The sequence below is a fragment of the Schistocerca gregaria genome, chromosome 4 (genome assembly GCF_023897955.1).
Source record: "Schistocerca gregaria isolate iqSchGreg1 chromosome 4, iqSchGreg1.2, whole genome shotgun sequence".
In the NCBI taxonomy this organism is placed as follows: Eukaryota; Metazoa; Arthropoda; class Insecta; order Orthoptera; family Acrididae; genus Schistocerca; species Schistocerca gregaria.
Genome location: NC_064923.1, coordinates 790,797,890 through 790,812,535, shown reverse-complemented (window position 1 = coordinate 790,812,535; position 14,646 = coordinate 790,797,890). Strand labels below are relative to the sequence as shown.

The 14,646-nt window shown below is 42.1% G+C and overlaps 1 protein-coding gene and 1 non-coding gene across 2 annotated transcripts in view; both read right to left on the bottom strand.

The window, feature by feature from the left end:
* Positions 1-14,646, bottom strand: part of LOC126267939 (uncharacterized) — an 892,931-nt gene that overhangs the window by 157,053 nt on the left and 721,232 nt on the right. The gene's annotated exons all lie outside the window — the stretch shown is intronic.
* On the bottom strand, positions 11,429-11,502 carry Trnat-ugu (transfer RNA threonine (anticodon UGU)). The gene has a single exon. It is a non-coding gene; the product is annotated as a tRNA-Thr (tRNA).

The following is a 14,646-nucleotide window of genomic DNA, read 5'->3' as shown; positions in this document are numbered from 1 at the left end:
TATTTTTCCCGTTTTTCGAGCAACTAGTAACAATGCGTAGGGAAATACTATTGCTCTTTTTAAAGTTATTTCCGTTACGTAATAGTAAGCGTCCGATGACATTGTCAATTAGTTTGGAAAAATGTGTTTATAAGCTTTTGCAGCTACAGAAAAATGCTGGACGATAACTGACAGTCGCAGCAGTGGCTGGGTACTTTCTGGCTGTCAGTCGCATGATGGATGTTCTACGTTTGCAGTTAAACTACATGTTTGTCATAGTTTTAGTACAGAGTGCTTTCATGATTGTATGACGACAGAAAACATTCACAAATATCTTTCTGCCACTGAGCGAAATTTACTGGCATTTTGTTGACATTTGCTAGTTATGTCTGTGTCCAGTCTGATTCACTATATTTCACTAACAGAACACGGACTAAATCGTTCGTTCGCAGATCAAAAAACTAGTTTTTACCAACTCAGTGATGATTTTGACATTACTTTTCAATTTGCCTGCAGTATGATTTAGACTTTTTGATAGCAAAATTCCTTGATCTAGTAAGCAAGCAATTCACTACTTTCTAGTAGTACTTAATGTGACTCATTGTTTTGCTTAAGAGAGGTACAAGGGATTTTTGTTTTCGGAATGTCTGGAAACACATGAAACACTCTTTTGAACGGAAAGATGACGGCTCCACAGTGAAGGATGAAAAGTAATATTTTCTTTCCACTTTTTTCCTCTCAGTATCGACATTTAATATTGTCAGAGGCATAGATTACAAATATATGTTTCGAAATGAAACCAGATTTGTCTTTTTAAAAACTAATTACAAATTTTCTTTAAAAATGTTGTACTAATGTTCCCTTTATTTTAACTGGAATTATGTTTGAATGGTTTTACGATTAAAAAAAACGACTAAAAGCATTGTTACGAATATTTTTATTAAGATTTTAGTTCTTAGATCGTAAACAGAATTTGAATCCCAATGAAATGATGCTGAATCGCTTAAAGAATGCTTACTTTATCGCGTAACAGTGCTCAAACGGCTCGAAAACAGATGTAGGATTGGCAGTGTCCTTAAAACATTTAGAAAACTATCCTTGCAAGGCCACAATAGTTTTTTCACATCTCTTGTTTTCTTTAGCTTAGGAAACTGGCTGTCTTAGTTTGTCCCTTCATAAATAAGTTGTTTCACCAGGCAATTAATTACTGTGGACTGTGCGCAATCAAGTCCACCTAAAATGCGACTTTTGCAGTCCGTTTCTGCTGTTCTAGTTTTTGTTTCTGCATTCCTTTTTCCTTCATAAATTCAACACTGGCGGGTTTTAAATCGAAAATCCGTTACAAGTCTACCCCTTGACATAACCGACATACTTATCAGCAATATATGACGTCTCCATACCCTTCGTTCATTTGCACTGAAAACTGTTGCAGTTGACATTGGAATATTTCGTGCGTCTTCAGAAATTTTGCTACTCGTTTCACTATTTCCTTCACGCGCTCCATGCTATCAAATTTAGCACAAAGTGCTTCTTGGTGAACAGAACAATCAATCCGGTCTGTCAATCCTTGTAATATTTTGATCTTCCATTGTGAACTAATTCTGTAAATTCTTTCTGCATGGTTTTGTAATGTCCTTCCATAGCAAATCTCATTTTAACTTAGTATTAAGAAAACAGTCTTAAACGCGTTTTTTTTATTTATTTAGTGCCGATCGGTTTCAGCCCACCGCAGGGTCCATCTTCAGGGCGAACTGCTGGTGGCGTCACGTCTACCAAGGTGTGGCAGGAGACTGCTCTATAACCATGTTGTCCAAAAATCCGATGTACTTGTTAATTGTACGACTGCATAAGAAACACTGGCAATTTTCGTCCCTGTCTTCTGTCATTACCATTTACTTTTAAATCCTTGTTACGGTAGATTGCTAGACTGCCTCTTTTTGTGCAGACAGCCATGAGATCTGTGAACACCCTTCATACCAAGAACGAATAGCGAAGGGTAAACAGAACTGGCACCATGAAACCGCTGAGCTGAAGAGGGTCGTGCCAACCGATAAATGCCACACTGCAATACTATGTGATGTGTGACGCTGTACCGGATACTGCCGAGAAGGACTGAATAAAGCCGAGATCGGCCGAGCCTCAGGCCACAAGCAGCCCACGCATCGGGCTAGTGTGTGGTTAGGCAAGACTTGGCCAGGTCTGATCTACAGGACTGTGACAATACAGTAGGTCTTTTCATCACTACGGTGTTTCACTTAGCATGGTTCTACTGACAAGCAAAGCTTCTCTGCCTCGTGATGACTGGGTGTTGTGTGATGTCCTTAGGTTAGTTAGGTTTAAGTAGTTCTAAGTTCTAGGGGACTGATGACCGAAGATTTTAAGTCCCATAGCGCTCAGAGCCATTTGAACCATTTTTTGAACAAACAAAGCGCCAATGTAGATCTCCTGTTCACACAATAACGTACGTGACAGAAGATGCAAACTCTATCCTGGTAGAATAGCGTCCGTTCACTGAAACAAAGTTCTTTGAGAAAAATGCGCGCAGCACATATGAAGAAAATGTATGGCAAGAGCCTAAAACTGATAGTCCAATAGAGCTAGGAAAAAGAGAGCGACAGATGAAAGGCTAAACTAAGACCAAAAGCAAGTATCAATTGGTAGCTTTCAAAGTTTATCATATTTGTACTTCCTTACACATTCTGATAATATTACTATAACTGCTATTCTAAGACTAAAACATTTTAATGAAAATAACCCGTGTCCAGCGTTAATATTTGGGCGCACCACTATCTGGGTGTCTCTCTCTACCGCCCCATCAAAGGAAGCCACAACAGCCATCGGCTACAACTGAAATGTTCAAACGTCAGCCAGTGATCAAAGTGCCAATCTTTAGTTTATATGATGGAAGATGCCCCATATACAAAGGCAAAATTTTTGTGCTACCAGGGAACCAATGAAAGACTTTCACACTCGTATACTTTTAAGTTATGACAGTATATGAAATAAGTGTAGTCGTTGGAATAAGGGTAGTTGTGGAAATGAAGTTAAAACATCTATAAAAATGAACCGAACAACGTGAAATAACGATCATGAATTTATGATACATCCTTGTATGTACAGTTTCGTGTGTCCAGAAACGTGATATTCACCCGGGATGTTTGTCCTGGGTTGTTAGATAGGCAGAGATCAGGGGCTGTCAGTAGGGCCACGTAACTGTGACTTTAATCCAACAAACATTTCCGTTACAGCAGGCGTGTTAAGCCATAGTAGAAATAGTAAGGCACAACTCAAGGCGACAATGACACACATCAAAAAAGTTTTGCATCACCTCGGTTTCGAAAATTCAGGAAGCTGTACAGAAAATTGGAATAGAGATAAACATAAACATAATTTCCGCCCTTTTTATTATTCATGAAAACCACACATTGCATGTTGTACCACCATACAGCGAGATCTTCAGAGGTGGTGGTCCAGCTTGCTGTACACACCGGTACCTCTAATACCCAGTAGTAAGTGCTCTTGGATTGATGCATGCCTGTATTCGTCGTAGCCTACAATCCAAAAGTTAATCAAGGAACTGTTGGTCCAGATTGTCCCACTCCTTAACGGTGATTCGGCGTAGATCCCTCAGAGTGTTTGGTGGGTGAAATCCTCCATAAACAGCCCTTTTCAATCTATCTCAGGCATGTTCGATAGGGTTCATGTCTGGAGAACATGCTGCCCACTGAAGTCGAGTGATGTCGCTATCCTGAAGGAAGTCATTCACAAGATTTTCACCATGGGGGCGCGAATTGTCGTCCATGAAGACGAATGCCTCGCCAATGTGCTACCGATACGGTTGCACTATCGGTCGGAGGATAGCATTCACGTATCGTACAGCCGTTACGGCGCCTTCCATGACCACTAGTGACGTACGTCAGCCCCACCTCTTGCCACCCAAAAACCGCAGGGAACATCCACCGCCGGCCGGCGTGGCCGAGCGGTTCTAGGCGCTACAGTCTGGAGCCGAGCGACTGCTACGGTCGCAGGTTCGAATCCTGCCTCGGGCTGGATGTGTGTGATGTCCTTAGGTTAGTTAGGTTTAATTTGTTCTAAGTTCAAGGCGACTGATGACCTCAGAAGTTAAGTCGCATAGTGCTACGAGCCATTTTTGAACCTCCACCTTGCTGCACTCGCTGGACAGTGTGTCCAAGGCTTTCAGCCTGACCCGGTTGCCTCCGAACACGTCTCCGAGGATTGTTGGTTGGGGGAACGTGGTGCGAATCCTGAGCGGTCCATTCGGCATGTTGTTGGGTCCATCTACACCGCACTGCATGGTGTCGTGGTTGCAAAGAAGGACCTCGCTATGGGCGTTGGAAGTGAAGTTGCGCATCATGCAGCCTATTGCGCACAGTTTGAATCGTAACACGATGCCCTGTGGCTGAGGTCATCCACTGCAGTAGTAGTCCTTGCGCGGCCTGGGTGAGACATGTAATCGACAGTTCCTGTCTCTCTGTATCTCCTCCGTGTCCGAACAACACCGCTTTGGTTCATTCCGAGAGCAATGGACACTTCCCTTGTTGAGAGCCCTTCCTAATACAAAGTAACAATGCGGACGCGCTAGAACCGCCTTATTGACCGTCTAGGCATGGTTGATCTACAGATAATACGAGCAGTGTACCTCCTTCCCGGTGGAATGACTGGAACTAATCGGCTGTCGGACCCCCTCCTCTTATTAGGCGCCATTCATGCATGGTTGTTTACATGTTTGGGTGGGTTTAGTGATATCACTCAACAGTCAAGGGGACTGTGTCTGTGCTACATACACAGTCAACGTTTGTCTTTAGGAATTCTGGGAACTGTAATGATGCAAAACTTGTTTTGATTGGAGTACTGCAGTGGTCACTGTTATTATCTAGACCATTCTGTATTCCATTTATCCAGTTAATAAGTACTTCAAAACAAATAATGTGTTATTTCTGATACGAATGAAATGGGAGTTTCTCATTCGTGATTAATAAGAAAACTTCAAGCTGTGCATCTATGATACTGTTTTGCCTATCATATTTAAAAGTCTCTTTTATGTTAAAATTTTTCACAAATAGTAAATTTTACCGCAAAATTGGTATGCAATGTCAGCAGCCGATTAAAAAGCCCTTCTAATGGTACGTCATTCATCTCTGTACCATTAGTATGTGTTGAGAAAAAGGAATGCTGACTTTAATAATAATATGTATAATGCTCCTAAATATTAAGTTTGATAGTAATATTACTCTGCACAACAATTTATAAAGTTAATAATAAAACCTTTTTTCTGCGTCCTCCAGTGGCAGAACTGTTCCTTCCAATCGCGAAACAATCGAGATAATAGTGCAAGACCTAAATACTTACAGTCATTTACTACAGGAACACATCTCTGAGACAAGCACACTCTTATGCCTGATTACTGGACAAAACTACTTTGAATTTCATAAAGAATTCTACTTACTGGACGGAAGATTAACAGTGGGATCCTCATTTGAGGAACTAATGTAAATAACTACAGGAACAAAATAGAAGAAAGGATACACCAGAAAATTGTAAAAGGAATACAAAGAATAATATATTGGTGGAGACACGTGGATGACATCCTGTGCTCGGTTGAAATGAAGAGAGAAGAGCTAGACATAGAGATAAACACACCACAGAAGACATAAAGTGCACATCAGACAAATGTCAAGCATGGCAAATAAACTTCTAGATTTATCCATCACAAAGAAAAATGATCAATACTGTTTCAGTATTTATAGGAAAACCACCATACACAGACACAATAATGCCCCAATCATCAAAATATACACAGTCTCAAAAAGAAGCTGCTCTCATATATATATATGCTCCACAATTTAAAGAAAGTGTGACTAGACAAACACAATTACAATAAGTTGTTAGGCATAATAACTCAAACAGAAAAAACAGTATACCAAGAAACCTTAATTACACAATTGTAAATATATTAGATTCCAGCCATTACCTACTTCAGGGCAATAGCTGTGACGCTTCATACTTAGACGAGGCCAGCAGAACAACGGAATTAAAATAGAAAGAACGCAAAAGAGCACGGAAAATAATCAGATTCGGCACCAGAAATCACCTAACAAGGGAAGTTCAACATTCAAAAGGTAATCACTGAGAAGAAACACAGAACCAATAGCCAAACAAAAATTAGCGACCAAATGTTATTTAAATTAATGAAACAAATAGTAGATAAATAATAACACCTCTAGTCACCATAAAAGCAGTATTTACGAGTACATGAACTAGGCAAAACACTCACTCCTGGTTACCCACCACAGCAAAATAGTAAAATAACTTTAACAAACTAATAATATACATGTACAGAAGCTTTTCTTCTACTCTCTCTCTCTCTCTCTCTCTCTCTCTCTCTCTCTCTCTCACTCTCACTCTCACTCACTCACTCACTCACTCGCTCTCACAAGTTAGGACCTAACTCCTAGTACGCTATATCTTATTTTCAAAACACACATACACGCGCACTCACACACACAGGAGAGAGAGAGAGAGAGAGAGAGAGAGAGAGGGGGGGGGGGGGGAGGGGGGAGGAAGAAATAGCAGAAGCTTTCACAACTCCAAAAATGAAACAAAAGACGATCGTATTCAGCAGCTTCAAAACAGAGTAAGGAACTTGGAACTACACAAAGCGAAACAGAAAATGCATATACTGTCAATGAAATGCAGTGTACTCAATATCGAAAACCCACATGTATGCCGGACGCAGTGGCCGAGTAGTTCTAGACGCTACAGTCTGGAACCGCGCGATTGGTACGGTCGCAAGTTTGAATCTGCCTCGAGCATGGATGTGTGTGATGTCCTTAGGTTAGCTAGGTTTAAGTAGTTCTAAGTTCTACGGGACTCATGAGCTTAGAAGTGAAGTCCCATAGTGCTTAGAGCCTACATGTATAAAAACGTAACGAAAGAAGTAGGAAACAAAAATTCGTGAGTTATCGTAGTGGTTTAATACCGTTTAACAGTAGTAATTAGAAACTTAAGGACTGTTTACCATCTCGTGAAAAAGATTTTCGAGGAAAACCATGTTTATTAGAGTCACTACTGAAGATGCTTTAAAATAAAGCGAAACGCGCATGGTCTGAATAAGACTTTTGTTACAGTCGCAAAAGACGGTTTATAACGTATATTACTGGTATAACTGTGACTGTGGAAAAAGTGCGCTAGAAAGAATAAGAGGAGCACATAATAAACCAACAGACAATACGTCAGTGGTGGCCACGAAAGGCTCGATAATTTTCTAAGATCTTCTAGTGTCTCGAGCATTCAGTGGCGGTGATCCTACCACGATGCCATTTTTTCTGTGTGCCCTGTCACGTGCGTTAGGCAGTGGCTTTATGTCTTTCACACACCTTAATGGGAAGGTGGTTAGAAAAGTACAGGGTGATCAAAAAGTCAGTATAAATTTGAAAACTGAATAAATTACGGAATAATGTAGATAGAGAGGTACAAATTGACACACATGCTTGGAATGGCATGGGGTTTTATTACAACCAAAAAAATACAAAAGTTCAAAAAATTTCCGACAGATGGCGCTTGATCTTATCAGAATAGCAATAATTAGCATAACAAAATAAGACAAAGCAAAGATGATGTTCTTTATAGGAAATACTCAATATGTCCACCATCATTCCCCAACAATAGCTGTAGTCGAGGAATAATGTTGTGAACAGCACTGTAAAGCATGCCCGGAGTTATGGTGAGGCATTGGCGTCGAATGTTGTGTTTCAGACTCCCTAGAAATGTCGGTCGATCACGATACACTTGCGACTTCAGGTAACCCCAAGCCAATAATCGCACTGACTGAGGTCTGGGGACCTGGGAGGCCAAGCATGACGAAAGTGGTGGCTGAGCACCGGATCATCACCAAACGACGCGCGCAAGTGATATTTCACGCGTCTAGCAATATGGGGTGGAGCGCCATCCTGCATAAACATCGTATGTTCCAGCAGGTGTTCATCAGCCAGGCTGGGGATGATGCGATTCTGTAACATATGGGCACCTCTCACGCGTCGCCGTAGCAGTTACAAAACCTTGTGCTCGGTCGGCCGCTACGGGGGTCTATCGTCTAAACAACCCGTGGCTTCGAACTTCGGAATCATTTTCACCACAGCTGCATTTGTCAACGGCCCTTTACCCGTTCGATTCCCCTTCCTATGGCGATAGGATCGTAACGCTGAACTAGCACATTCCCCATTCTGATAATACAGCTTCACTTAAAGCGCCTTTTCAGGTAACGTCAACATGCTGCGACTGCTGGGGCATCTGATTCCCTCTCTCATTACAGCTCCTTTTATACATGATTCTCATGCGCAGTCACTGACGTTTTGCTGTCCATCGCCATCTGTTGGACATTTCGTGAACTTTTTTTTTGTTCTAATAAAACCCCATGTCATTCCAAGCATGTGTGTCAATTTTTACCTCGCTATCTACATTATTCCGTGGTTTATTAAGTTTTCAAATTTATACTGACTTTTTGATCACCCAGTATACCTAATCGCAAGCTGCCATCGTCCAGCAATTCACTGCACTGAAACTTCTCGGTAGATCTCATTCTGGAAACATCCCCCAGGCTGTGGCTAAGCCATATCTCCGCAATATTCTTTCTTTCAGGAGTGCTAGTTCTGCTAGGTTAGGGTGACCAAACGTCCCGGAAAACACGGGTTGTCCCGGTTTTCATCCCTGTGTTCCAGTGTCCCGAAAATTTGTTTCCTGGCACTCAAAACTCCCGGAGTTCAGTTTTAAAATACATTTAGTGAAACTTTCTCACATTTTTGGGATTTCGAACCTCCATTGTCCCATACTAGTAATCACAGTATCACTGCTGATACACTCAGGCAATAATTTACTTTGAGCGGTACTTTGGCCAACAAGTAGTAAGTTGTATTATTGTATCAGAGCTCTCAAACAGTCCAATTGTCGCGCCACTTACTCACACTCTCATTGTCAGAACAGTGTTGTAGTTGATGTTTTATCAGACAAACTGCAATAGTTTTTTCTCATATTAGTGGTATTATTGCTGCAGTACTGTGAAACGCAATGCCGAAACGTGCCTGCAAGTTCAGTGACTGTTATTCCAAGGAATGGTTCATTAAGAGAGGTCGTTTTGATTCAGAAGCAAAGTGTTCCGTATGTTTTATTAGTCATGGTGGACGTTCCGACATAGTTGATCACATCAGGTCAAAGAAACACATTAACAGATACAGTGCACCGAGCTGCAGTAAAACTCTACAAAATTGTTTTGTGGAACATCAGTCAAGTGAAGAGACGAAGGTTCGAGTAGCCGAACTTACACTAGCCTACCACACGGTAAAACATCACCAAACTTTTTGATGATTCTTCCACTGCAAAAAAGTTTAGTTCAACAAGAACTAAAGTGTCAGCCTTAGTGAAAGGAGTAATTGCTCCCCAGAGTGTAAAGGAAAGCCTTGAATACATCAAAAAGTCTTCTTTCTACGGGATATCCACTGCTGCCATCAATCATAAGGCCACTAAAATATTTCCGTTTGTCGTTCAGTTTTTCGATACTAATCAGGGAATCCAGACCAAACTTTTGAAGGTGAGTTCCCTACCTAATGAAACATCTGACGAAATTTCAAGATTTTGTATGAATACTATCGAAATGTTTGATCTTGAGAAAAATAAATGTGTGGCATTTTGTGGAGACAACACCAACACATACTTTGGTGGTTTAAAAAGACAAGGCAAATGCGATGTATTTACCAAATTAAAGGCAACACTGCATGAAAACATTGAAGGCATAGGGTGCCCTGCACATGTTTTACACAATAGCGTACAGACATCTGCTGACAGTTTAAATTGTGATGTTGAAACTATCGTCATGAAGGTATACTCACACTTTTACATATATCCTGTTAGAACAGAGAGGCTAAAGGAGTTCTGTGATTATGTGGGAACTGAATATATGAATGTAATGTGTCACTCAAAAACTCGCTGTTTATCAATGTTTCCTGCAGTTGAAAGAGTAATCCGCCTATTTGAACCATTAAAAGATTTTTTCCTAAAGGAAGACAAAGCCCCCAAAATATTGGTTCAGTTTTTCAGTAACCCTAAGTGAAGCCTACTTATGGTTCATTTACAGTCAGCTTAGCACTTTGCAGCATGGGATAAAGGAAATTGAGGGAAGCACGAAAAGTGTAATAGAGGTAAATGATGTTTTGGAAAAAAAGGTATTTATTTGCAATCCCAGCCCATAATGCAAATGTGGAAAGAATATTTTCGCTCATGAATATCCAGTGGACTGATGAAAGAAACAGAATGGAGGTGGACTCTCTTGAAGTAATCCTGCAGATCCTGTACAACTACAAAATGGATTGTGCCGAGTTTTATCACTGTGTCTCAAAGAACAAAGACATGATCAAGAAAGCTGGTGGCAGTGAAAAATACCCTTTTCTACAAGGACAGTCAATTCCATCTACAAGTGCTCACTAATATTAAAGCTCATGTTAATATTAATTGATTAAAAGTTGAATGGGTGTAAAATTTTGTAAAATAGTAATACATTTCTTTATTACTGTATACGTTTATAAAATGTAATTAATTATACAGATAATCTAGATTATATCAATCTTTTGTATCCTCTTGTTAGTTATAATAATCGGGTTAACAAAATGTATCAACAAAACATTAATATTTAAAATTAAGAAACCTGGGTACTTGAGGTATCCATTGGCAGCCGGGTGAACGTGTCCCGGTTTTCAACGAAAATAATTTGGTCACCCTATGCTAGGTTCGCAGGAGAGCTTCTGTAAAGTTTGGAAGGTAGGAGACGAGGTACTGGCAGAAGTAAAAGGTGTGAGGACGGGGCGTGAGTGGTGCTTGGGTAGCTCAGATGGTAGAGCAAAACGCAAAGGTCCAGAGTTCGAGTCTCGGTCCGGCACACAGTTTCAATCTGCCAGGAAGTTTCATATCAGCGCACATTCCGCTGCAGAGTGAAATTCTCATTCTAATGCACTGTACTGTAAACCGCTACGGCGACCCTCACTGTTAACACGTTACAGCCCGCAGAAGTTAACAATGACATCTGGGGTTTGGCCAGAATCGAGGAATTAGATTGTTGCGTGAATTCGTGGCGTTTCGGTTTTCCATTTTGGTATTCCGGTTAGTATGGGTTTACTTATCGATTGTAATTTTTTATTTATAGTTCACTGTTGCTATCTGAATTTACATATAGTCATTTTGTCATCTGGAGACAGTGAATGGAGTAGTGCACGTGAGTAAATAGAGTGTCAATCGGAGAAATTGGAAAATTTCCGACATGCTTCTGTTTGAGTGCATTGAGGGGTGACAGCACTCGAAGCAGCCATAAATATTTCCAATGAAATGAACACCCTTATCTGCTTACAGGCGTTGACATACGTCAACGGGGACAGATGAAAATGTGTGCCCCGACCGGGACTCGAACCCGGGATCTCCTGCTTACATAGCAGAAGCTCTATCCATCTGAGCCACCGAGGACACAAAGTACAGCGTGACTGCAAGGATTTATCTCTGGCACGCCTCCCGCGAAACCCACATTCTCAACGTATTGTCCCGCACTACATTCGTAGTGCCCCCGCCCATTATACTCATTACTCGCGGCGCGTTGCCGATTCCCGCAAGAGTTCGGGCACTGTTTGTGCATTTGCACAGAAGAAGAAGATGGTCAAGTGGCCGGTGAGCATTAACTATTTATTTACTAAGATGGTATCTGTTCTTTCGGACATGTCACTGGACAGAGAATGGCGAGGAAATGGTAATCTCGCTTTATGGGATCTCGTTTTGACATTACTGGCTCTCCACGTTCAGGGAGACCTTCGGGGTTTGATGAAGATCGTTTAAATGCATTAATCCATAATGATTCATGTCTGTGTACTTGAGAACTGGTAAGTGTGATGAACTGTGATCATTCCACAACAGTACGTCATTTTCACGCACTGGGGAAGGTTCAAAAGTCGCTTGTATAAGTACTGTATGCTCTAAGTCAAAATCACAAAAATAAGCGGATGGCCATAGGTGCTTTCTCGTCATCAATTGGTTCGTGAACAACACCGACCAATCCTATCCTGTATCGTTACTGGTGACGAGAAATGTTGTATTTATCCTGAGAATAAGAGAGGAATGGCTGAGTCCAAACGAAGCAGCAACTCCCCGTGCAGAGATCTGCGTGCATCCACAAAAAATAATGTTGTCCTTCTGGGGGAAGAGCGACGGTGTGGTGTACTACGAATTGCTTCCCCGAGGTGTAACCACCACTGCTGACATTTATTGTCAACAACCGCGACGTCTTGCAGACGCATATCTCAGAATTACGACCAGGATGACAGTGTGAAGTGGTGCTACTTCTGTATAGTGCCAGTCTTGCATTCTATATAGTGTCAGTCTAGCAGGCGCCCTGAGGTTTTCACCTTTTCCGCTGCCTTCGAACAGTCTTCAAGGAACTTCCTGACCGCATCTCGTGGTCTTGCGGTAGCGTTCTCGCTTCCCGCGCCCGGGTTCCCGGGTTAGATTCCCGGCGGGGTCAGGGATTTTCTCTGCCTCGTGATGGTTGGGTGTTGTGTGTTGTTCTTAGGTTAGTTAGGTTTAAGTAGTTCTAAGTTCTAGGGGACTGATGACCATAGATGTTAAGTCCTATAGTGCTCAGAGCCATTTGAACAAGGAACTTCCTTTCTGGATGAAAATGCGTTCCGAACGTTGCTTGACGAGTTCAAAACCACGTGATTTCTACAGTCGCGGAACCGAAAAGTTGCCCGAGCGTTGCCCGACTGTTGCAAATAGTAAAGGAGAATATATTATTGATAACTAAAGTCTCTGTTATGTCTATTTTTTGTGTTAATTGAACTTGCGGAAAAACGCTACGAACTTACGAAGCAGTCCAGTACTTTGGGTGTACCCTTAAGACGATGGCAGGTGAAGAGCCTGAATAAGCTCCATAACCGAAGTGTCTTATCCTTATCAGCTGTCATCCCAGATGGGGTCTCCCGGTCAGTACAGCCATACGATCGATACATCTTAAACACCATATGGCTGTAATCAAATGCACAATCGCGCGTCTTGCCCCTCCAGTAAAAATGGAAATGCCGTGTGGCTACGGCCTCCCGTCGGGTAGACCGTTCGCCTGGTGCAAGCCTTTCGAGTTGACGCCATTGCGGCGACTTCCGTGTCGATTGAGATGAAATGATGATGAAAGACATACAACACGCAGTCATCATTAGGCAGGGAAAGTCCCTGGCCTCGCCGGGAATCGAACCCGGGACCCCGTGCGCGGGAAGCGAGAACGCTACCGCAAGACCACGAGCTGCGGACTGCCCCTCCAGTGATCAAATATCATACACACGGCCAGAACAATGACTGACTACCTACCAATCACGCGGTGTGGCAGTTCGACAATTATTCTGTTTTCCGTGGCGACGATGCACTCCCCAACATAGCAGTTTACTGTAATTCAGTTATTTACGTGTGTTCACAGCACTCATGAATGAGGCCTTCGTTGTTCCTATTGTGACGTAATTAACACATATCACTTTGAAATTTTGTTTCAGGATTGTCAACATTACGCCACTATAACTGTGTGACCTTGATACATTTTGATGGGAGTGACAAATACACGATTTCTCGCCAGACAGGAATGAACTCTAAGAGCTCCACAGTTCTGCTAGGTCGGCAGAAGTCTTTTCGCGTTATCTCAGCAGGAGGGCACGGGATCCTTACGGGTGGAAGACAGTTTTCACGGAAATAGTCCTGTTTCCCAAAACGATTATTGTGGACAGTTGGTGGAGGTAACCAGGCTGCCACAGTCATGGAGGCCGCTGGACAGTACAGCTTTTCTGTGACGGTTCTTGAGCCTGAAATTAGCTTTTCTATCTGCACATAAAAGAGGAGGCTGTCTCCTGCCGCTTCCGTGCCATAAGAGTGTTCGTCGCTTCTCTCCAGAAACTACATATTGTGCAATTAAAAGTGTCCGCCATGGTACTAGACGCAGTGTGGTTGACGCTGTCAAATGGAAAGAGTCTGTTTTAAACAAGTACCAACCTCATGAATCGTAATGACCTTTTTTGCAAAGTATGAGTGGTAAAGTCGCGTTGCTTTCTTCTTCTTTTTTTTTTTAAAAAAATAAAAGGGGACATTTTCATTCATCCGAATGGCAGCACCATTTAATCCCGGCTCTCTGCACAAGTGTAGCTTCGGAATGGTGAGGGTCGTGGAGAGAGCTTCTTTGAAGTGAGAAGACTGACTTCCCAGATGGAGCTTACTGGCGCTCTCCCGTGCTGTACTTGAAGAATCTAAGATTCACTCAGATAGTACCGCAGCCTGTCTTCTGAGTAGCTCGTAGTTCACTCGTCTGGTTATGCGTATTCTACGCTCAATTATCTATGTTGGCTACTTGCCGCACTTATCTTGATTTTACGAGCTGCCCAGACGTCGAACTCGTCTTGCAGTCTTACAAGTGACCGAAGGTCCCACAGAATTTAGAGTAATTTTATGTTAGTTTACAGCAGTTTTCTGTACTGTTTATCGTCAACTGTTCTCTTGATTCGGTTGAAGCTCCGTATTCTCAAACTGATGAACATTTTCAGATCGCGTATACTCTACAGCTTCCATATGGTTAAGCGACCGTTATAA